Genomic DNA, 9,292 nt, shown 5'->3' on the forward strand with positions numbered 1-9,292 from the left:
CACCATATCGCTCTGTGCGCCCATTGCCGGCCTATGTACGCCCCCCGTCGGTCGTGTGAATGCAGCCTAAGGCTGGTTGCAGACAAGCAACAAACTTGCTCTGTATGTGTTTTGTAGGGTGAGGGAAGGTACTGAAAGGATTAGAAGCACAGACAAAGACAGTGAATCCTAAGGCTAAACCTTAGCACTAGGTGACAACCGGTCAACGCTCCAAAGTAATTGACAAAACATGGGTCAGAACAAGATGGATAAATGAAGTACAGAATAGATAGGCAAATGGATAGTCAGAAAACAGGCAAAGTGTCAATGTAATACAAGTATAATGTCAAGTTAATACCAGAGAGTTTGTCGAATAACGTACTTGCTCACGTCCAACTGGCCTAAGATAACGCCATACAGCTAGTGAATACACATTATAGGACAGTCTCATCCTATTGGAGTAAGATTGACAAATATTTCATACAAAATTCATGGTGCCCTTATAAATAAGCCCCAGAAAAATCTTAGGTTCAGCTCTAAATATGATATTTCACTGCACAAATGTAGCACTAATTCAGTGTCCATTAAAGGAATTGATGGTCTATGCTCAGTAACCTCAACATCCCCTGAGGTCACTTCTTCTTTTCTCAAGCATATAATATTACAGTAACATACCCCAATATGCATTACAACATCTCAATAATTGCCTATATCTTAAGGATACCTTTTCTTTAATGCAGAGACACAGGAAGCAATGTATCAATGTGTGAAGTCATGAAGCCCTGTGGGTTAATTAGCACCTTATGTTGTGGTCTACTGTCCGGCTATTCACAATTTCAGTATAAAGGAGTTTGATGGATGATATGCCAAGGTGGTTGTGTAGATACAGTTCATTATGTAGATTACTAATTAATAATCTAGAGTTATGTTAAGATTCTGACATACGAGAACCCAGATCTCAAGAAGCTGTTGAGTCTTGTGTAGTCCTATGGAATCATCAACCATCAACTCAATGAATGTATGTAAACAGTAAGGTGGTAACGGACAGAGGACATTGTTCCCATTGTGATAATAAATCCTTTATTTATATAGCGCACACAGATTACACAGCACTGCTCAGAGCTTGCCAAATCGGTCCCTGTCCCCATGGGGCTCACAATCTAATCAACCTACCAGTATGGTTTTGGAGTGTGGGGGGAAACCGGAGGACCCGGAGGAAACCCATGCAAACATGGACAGAACATACAAACTCTTTGCAGATTTTGACCTGGATGGGACTTGAACCCAGGACCCCAGGGCTGCAAGGCTGTAGTGCTAACCACTAAGCTATGTTGTTGCCCACATTGTTCTGAATAATTGGTGTGAGTTTGACTCCCAACCCCACAGCAGTTTTTAGTGGCCTAGCGTGGCATTGCAGCATTCCCCCATCAATCTAAATCTGATGTTTCAAACTCAATTACAACAGTCTCATTAGCATAATTTTAAATGTTGATTTTAGAAAGAAGGAGGCCATGGATTATAAATATAAGAAATTTAGCACAGTCATGGTGTCTGGATCTATGATTAAGTGTCTCTGGTTTATCATGATGGGTTTTGATGGTAGATTTCCTTTAAAGAGGACCTGTCACTCCATTCATCGGCACTAGGAGCTGCTTACTAAAGTAAGCAGCTCCTAGTGCAGAGAACAAACGCCACAGTGTTAGAGTGATAGCGTTACCGGAAACCACTGTGGCAGGGTATAGTGTAATTGTCGGACAGCTCGCAAAGCTGTCCGACGTATTCATGAGGGGGCGGGGTTGGGGCATGACTAGGGGCGTTATCAATGCTGGCCTATGGAGCAAGCAGGGCGGTCCGGGGTAGAGCCCCCTCATGAATACATGATTACACTGTACCCCGCCGCAGTGTTTGATAGCGTTACCGGAGATTTCCGCTAACGCTATCACTCTAACTGTCACGGTTACACCCGCGATCCTCGGTACGGATTGAGGGTGTACCCGTGCCTGCTGCCGCGGTCCCCGCTCCCCCAGCTCTCACTTACCTCTCCAGGCTCCGGCCTGCACTCTTGCTCCCAGCATGTAGGCCGCATGCTGCTTCCATGCAGTCGCGTGCTCCTGCCACTAGAGGGGGCGCGCCCAGACTTCTCCCAGCCTTAAAGGGCCAGCGTCCTCCTTATTGGCTCTTGCATTCCAGGCTCGGCTATTTAGCCTGGCGACTCCCAGCATCCCCTGCCGGATCTTCAGCTCATTCTACTGAGGAGAAAGCCTTCTTGAGCGTTTCCAGACGCCTCTGAGTTCCCATGTTCCCGAGCGTTTCCAGACGCCTCTGTGTATTCTGCGATTCCTGTATTCCTGGTTTCCTGTGTTTCCTTGTTCCGTGGTCCTGCCTGCCTGCCTTCCCGTGGTCCTGCCTGCCTGCCTGCCTTCCCGTGGTCCTGCCTGCCTGCCTGCCTTCCCGTGGTCCTGCCTGCCTGCCTGCCTTCCCGTGGTCCTGCCTGCCTGCCTTCCCGTGGTCCTGCCTGCCTGCCTTCCCGTGGTCCTGCCTGCCTGCCTGCCTTCCCGTGGTCCTGCCTGCCTGCCTTCCCGTGGTCCTGCCTGCCTTCCCATGGTCCCCGTGTCCCTACCTTGGCTGCCACCGTGGGCCTAGTCGCACCCGTGGAGCGACCTGGTGACTCCCGCCGCAGCAAGACCATCCCGCTTTGCGGCGGGCTCTGGCGAAGACCAGGAGTTCACTTAGACTCCGCTCCCGGGTGCGGCTAAGGTTGTTATCTCCCGCGGTGGTCCAGGGAGTCCACTCTCTTAGTCCTAAGGGACTATTCCCCATAGACTGTGACAGTAAGATCCGGCCATGGACTCCGCCAAGGTCATGATCTCTGCCAAAGCCATGAACAATGTCAAGGATCCGTACCAGCTTCTGGGTGACCTTCCCAGCACTATTGCCCAGCAGGCCCAAGAGATTGCTACGCAAAAAGAACTCTTGGACAAACTCGCTGCCACCCTGCGGTTTATTACCTCCCAGCAGCAGGCTCCTGTGACTCCTCCTGTTGTTTCTGTCCCACAGCCATGTTTTTCGGCAGCGAACTCTGGATCAGATTTTTTGATGCCAAACAAATTTGATGGCAACCCCAATTTTTGCAGGAGTTTTGTCGTCCAGTGCTCGTTATACATCAAGCTGACGTCCTCCCAGTCCACCCCCGAACGCACTAAGTTGGCATGTGTTTTTTCTTTGCTCACTGGAGAGGCGCTGGACTGGGCTACTCCTCTATGGGATAGTGGTGACCCGGACATGGTTACCCATACCAAGTTCCTGGCAAAAATCAAGTCCAAGTTTGAACCACCTCAAGTTATACCACCTCATCTGTCCTGCGTGGTTCCAGTGGCTCCGCAGCTTCCCAGAGCTGCTCCCGTGGCTCCGCAGCTTCCCAGAGCTGCTCCCGTGGCTCCGCAGCTTCCCAGAGCTGCTCCCGTGGCTCCGCAGCTTCCCAGAGCTGCTCCCGTGGCTCCGCAGCTTCCCAGAGCTGCTCCCGTGGCTCCGCAGCTTCCCAGAGCTGCTCCCGTGGCTCCGCAGCTTCCCAGAGCTGCTCCCGTGGCTCCGCAGCTTCCCAGAGCTGCTCCCGTGGCTCCGCAGCTTCCCAGAGCTGCTCCCGTGGCTCCGCAGCTTCCCATAGCTGCTCCCGTGGCTCCGCAGCTTCCCAGAGCTGCTCCAGTGGCTCCGCAGCTTCCCATAGCTGCTCCCGTGGCTCCGCAGCTTCCCAGAGCTGCTCCCGTGGCTCCGCAGCTCCCCAGAGCTGCTCCCGTGGCTCCGCAGCTCCCCGCAGCTGCTCCCGTGGCTCCGCAGCTCCCCGCAGCTGCTCCCGTGGCTCCGCAGCTCCCCGCAGCTGCTCCCGTGGCTCAGCAGCTCCCCGCAGCTGCTCCCGTGGCTCAGCAGCTCCCCGCAGCTGCTCCCGTGGCTCCGCAGCTCCCCGCAGCTGCTCCCGTGGCTCCGCAGCTCCCCGCAGCTGCTCCAGTGGCTCCGCAGCTCCCCGCAGCTGCTCCCGTGGCTCCGCAGCTCCCCGCAGCTGCTCCCGTGGCTCCGCAGCTCCCCGCAGCTGCTCCCGTGGCTCCGCAGCTCCCCGCAGCTGCTCCAGTGGCTCCGCAGCTCCCCGCAGCTGCTCCAGTGGCTCCGCAGCTCCCCGCAGCTGCTCCAGTGGCTCCGCAGCTCCCCGCAGCTGCTCCAGTGGCTCCGCAGCTCCCCGCAGCTGCTCCAGTGGCTCCGCAGCTCCCCGCAGCTGCTCCAGTGGCTCCGCAGCTCCCCGCAGCTGCTCCAGTGGCTCCGCAGCTCCCCGCAGCTGCTCCAGTGGCTCCGCAGCTCCCCGCAGCTGCTCCAGTGGCTCCGCAGCTCCCCGCAGCTGCTCCAGTGGCTCCGCAGCTCCCCGCAGCTGCTCCAGTGGCTCCGCAGCTCCCCGCAGCTGCTCCAGTGGCTCCGCAGCTCCCCGCAGCTGCTCCAGTGGCTCCGCAGCTCCCCGCAGCTGCTCCAGAGACTCTCCAGTCTCCGCAGCTTGCCAATGCTGCTCCAGAGACTCTCCAGCCTCCGCAGCTTGCCAATGCTGCTCCAGAGACTCTCCAGCCTCCGCAGCTTGCCACGGCTGCTCCAGAGACTCTGCAGCTTGCCACGGCTGCTCCAGTGGCGCCCCAGTCTCCGCAGCTTGCCACGGCTGCTCCAGTGGCGTCCCAGTCTCCGCAGCTTGCCACGGCTGCTCCAGTGGCGCCCCAGACTCCGCAGCTTGCCACGGCTGCTCCAGTGGCGCCCCAGACTCTGCAGCTTGCCACGGCTGCTCCAGTGGCGCCCCAGTCTCAGCAGCTTGCCACGGATGCCCCAGAAACTCCGCAGCTTGCCACGGCTGCTCTGACCTCCCCTGAGGCTGCTCCGGTGTGCCTAGAGCCGGCCCAGCCTGCTTCCCAAGTCTTCCCGGAGCCTTCTCTCCTCCTAAGGTGTCTCATCACCAAGAAGAATTGGAGGAGGCGAAGAAAGAACAGCGGGCTGAAGAAGAAGAGAAGAGGGGCCCTAAGGGGGGGGGTACTGTCACGGTTACACCCGCGATCCTCGGTACGGATTGAGGGTGTACCCGTGCCTGCTGCCGCGGTCCCCGCTCCCCCAGCTCTCACTTACCTCTCCAGGCTCCGGCCTGCACTCTTGCTCCCAGCATGTAGGCCGCATGCTGCTTCCATGCAGTCGCGTGCTCCTGCCACTAGAGGGGGCGCGCCCAGACTTCTCCCAGCCTTAAAGGGCCAGCGTCCTCCTTATTGGCTCTTGCATTCCAGGCTCGGCTATTTAGCCTGGCGACTCCCAGCATCCCCTGCCGGATCTTCAGCTCATTCTACTGAGGAGAAAGCCTTCTTGAGCGTTTCCAGACGCCTCTGAGTTCCCATGTTCCCGAGCGTTTCCAGACGCCTCTGTGTATTCTGCGATTCCTGTATTCCTGGTTTCCTGTGTTTCCTTGTTCCGTGGTCCTGCCTGCCTGCCTTCCCGTGGTCCTGCCTGCCTGCCTGCCTTCCCGTGGTCCTGCCTGCCTGCCTGCCTTCCCGTGGTCCTGCCTGCCTGCCTGCCTTCCCGTGGTCCTGCCTGCCTGCCTTCCCGTGGTCCTGCCTGCCTGCCTTCCCGTGGTCCTGCCTGCCTGCCTGCCTTCCCGTGGTCCTGCCTGCCTGCCTTCCCGTGGTCCTGCCTGCCTTCCCATGGTCCCCGTGTCCCTACCTTGGCTGCCACCGTGGGCCTAGTCGCACCCGTGGAGCGACCTGGTGACTCCCGCCGCAGCAAGACCATCCCGCTTTGCGGCGGGCTCTGGCGAAGACCAGGAGTTCACTTAGACTCCGCTCCCGGGTGCGGCTAAGGTTGTTATCTCCCGCGGTGGTCCAGGGAGTCCACTCTCTTAGTCCTAAGGGACTATTCCCCATAGACTGTGACACTAACACTACGGGGTTTGATCAAGCACTAGGAGCTGCTTACTTTAGTAAGCAGCTCCTAGTGCCGATAAATGGGCTGACAGGTCCTCTTTAAGTTAAAAAAAATGGGAGCTGTAGTTCCATTCCAGGCCTCTGCACAGTGTACAGATATGTGATATATCTGGTGCTACAATGGTCTTGGTGAAAATTGTTTAAGGCATTTTTAACCTTTCTGCAAAGTGAAAAGTTTACATAAACTAAGATTACTGTACTGTTAAACAATTTCGGGGAGCCCATATGATGATGTCATGTCTTTGAAAGCTTCAGAATTTTAGTTTATTGGCAAAATCTGAGTTAAGTAGAGACACACACTTGTAAATATATTTTAAGGCACAACTGAAACACGCTGTTTCTTTGTGTAACATGATGGGAATGTCTAAAAAAAATCAGCCAATATATCAGAAAGAGAATTGTGGACTTGCACAAGTCTGTTTCATCCTTGGGTGTAATTTACAAAAACCTCAAAATTGCCTTGTTTATTTGTACAAACAATTATATGCAAGTGCAAACAAAATGGGAATGTCCAGCCATTATACTTCTCAGGAAGTAGACAAGTTCTGTGTCCCAGAGGAAAAGGTCCTTTGTGCATACCAACACAAAAAGAAAAGCAGAAGACATTGTAAAGATGCTGGGTGGAGCTGGTAAGTCCTGTGCCCACATGGGCTGAAAGGCTACTCTTCAAGGAAGATCCATTATTCCAAAAGAAACTTAAAAAGGCAGATTGGGGTTTGCAAATGCACACATACTTTAATTTTTGGAGATATGTCCTGTGGTCTGGTCAATAAAATTAAAATATTTTGCCATAATGACCAACGTTACTTTTAGAAGAAAAAGGCTGAAGCTTGCAAGCCTGAGAACACCAAGTGTGAGAAAAATGAAGGACGCAGTGTCACGTCATGGGAGACGGGTCCACTTCTTAAAATAGATGCATTGTGAGAGAAGTACATTATGCGCCAATACTGAAGCAACATCTCAAAACATCAGCCAGAAAAAGGCTGACCTGAAGCTACTGCCAAACTGGGCATAAAGTTGCTTTGGGAGAACAAAGTCAATTCTTTAGAGAGGCCATCACAAACTTCTGATTTCTGTGTACAGGCGGTCCCCTACTTAAGAACACCCGACTTACAGACGACTCCTAGTTAAAAACTGACCCCTCTGCCCCCTGTGACCTCTGGTGAAGCTCTCTGGATGTTACTAGAGTCCCAGGCTGCAATGATCAGCTGTAATGAAGCTTTATTGATAATCATTGGTCCCATTACAGCAAAAAATTCTGAAACTCCAATTGTCACTGGGGCAAAAAAAAAATTTGCTCTGGAACTACAATTCTAAAATATAGTTTTGACTTACATACAAATTCAACTTAAGAACAAACCTATGGAGCTTGGCTTTTGCGGAGGTGTTCCCGGGGCGAAAGCTTTGGGCCCCTGCCGGCGGTACGCTGGTGAGTGAAAGCAGCTCTCCCAAGATGCCTAGCTGCATCCTGTCTGTATTTGCATGAAAGGGAAGTTGACTAGTGAGAGAGGGAGCGAGCTACAGTGGAGCTGGGCGGGTGTGGTGCTCAGCTAAAGAGGAGGTGTTCTGGCTAGGCCTCAAGTGTAGACACAGAAACACAATGGCTGCACAGCTGGAGACAGACAGACAGACAGCTAGCTATCTATGCAAGAGGGAAGGGAGGCGGGTGGTTTGGAGTTGTGGCCAATGCGAAGCCAGAAGGCTTTGTCACCTGGCGCTATAAAAGCGAGCAGGCCTGCTGCAGGTGCCGTCTGGTCTGCTTGCATTGTTCTTTGTGGTCCTCATCAGCGTCGCCTGACAAAGTGTCCGGGACAGCAAAAGAGGTGACAAAAATGACACGAGGGAGAAACAAAGAAGAAGCAGAAAAAGTGTGCATGCCGACAAAGGAGGTAGGTAAAGAAGAAGAAGAAGCAGCAACAGCAGGGCAATTGGAAAAGTGGCAATTAGAAAGGAAAAAGCAGAAGAAAAAAAGAAAGAGACAGACAGACGGAGAGAGCGAGCACGCTGGTGTTTTCCTGGCCGCAAGGCGGAGACAGAGGAGGCCAAGTTGTCACCTGGACACTGAAGGAACAACTTTTTGTCCTTCTTCTTCTTCTTCTGCACTTTTCCTTCTTATCCAGCTGTGCTTTGCTTTCTGTAAGGTGAAGGTAAGTGATGGAATTGTTCCCTGCTTCCGAGATGGATCCAGCCAAGGGAAGAAGTGAGCAAACAGCCGGCACGGAACAGCAAGAGAAAACGGTAAAAACAACAACAACAAAAAAATGTAAAAGCAAGAAACGACAGAGACATGTGAAGAGCAGATAGAATGATGTTAGGTGGCAGAGAGGAAAATAAAAAAAAAATTTTTTTTTGCTGAAGTTTGTTCTGTTTTTGACCATAGAAAATCAGGGGAAAGCGCGAACGCAGTCCCCCACTACCACAAATTATGCAGTCGAGTTTCCCGCATTTGGGGAAATCGCAGGGGTCAGCACACCCGGAGTGCAATGGGTGAGCCTCACCCTGGGAGAACCACCTTTTTTTTTTTTTTTTTTTTTCATCAGTCTAACAATACATTTCTAGCATCCCAAATAACAGATCTGAACACGCAAAACATTACCCAGGACTTTCGGCTCATGTCTTTCTTTACAGGGTTCCATCCTGAAAGAAATTCCTCAGACATAAAGTTAGAATGCTTCAGAACATAGACAAATAGTGGGTACAACATAGAAAACACAATCTTGGTAAATGAACATTTTTCAAAGATATGAGAACTGTTTTCTATCTCATGGCAATTTTCCCTTGGGCAGATATCATCTAAAACTAGCCCTCTTTTTTTCAATAATTCTCGCGTGGGTAGAGCCTGGTGAATGCCCAGCCACGTGATCTCCAAGTATCTATTGGGAACACCTGGTGCTTTGAAAGTACCCCACACTATCCGAGACTCTCTTGTGGATAAGAGTGGGACCTCACACAACTGTTCATCCTCTCTTAACTTGTCACAGATTTTACTTTTGACCTGTTTGCTAATCACATCTAGATGCCTTTTCTCCACAAAGGTTTTCAGGACAACATAATAACGGGGTAAACAGAACATCATAGGTTTGGTTAAATCCTTAGGGATCCATTGCCATCGCACAAAGAGCCATCCTGCAGAATATATCAACATATGAGTGGTTCGATTCCCAGTCATAACGGTTTTATAGATTAATAACAGATATTGGAGTTTGAGGAACACATTTATATCAGGGAAACCCATCCCCCCTAGTTCACATCTGGACATTACGATTACACGTTTAAGTCGCTCTATTTTCAAGCCCCAAAACAAAACAAACAGCTTTCGGGTTACT

General features: G+C 52.0%; 1 pseudogene; it reads right to left on the bottom strand.

Annotated features, from left to right (window-relative positions):
- Positions 1 to 8,351: 8,351 nt before the first annotated feature.
- Positions 8,352 to 8,489, bottom strand: LOC140087416 (U1 spliceosomal RNA; annotated as a pseudogene).
- Between the last annotated feature and the right edge of the window lie 803 nt (positions 8,490 to 9,292).

Source organism: Engystomops pustulosus, chromosome 1 (genome assembly GCF_040894005.1).
Source record: "Engystomops pustulosus chromosome 1, aEngPut4.maternal, whole genome shotgun sequence".
NCBI lineage: Eukaryota > Metazoa > Chordata > Amphibia > Anura > Leptodactylidae > Engystomops > Engystomops pustulosus.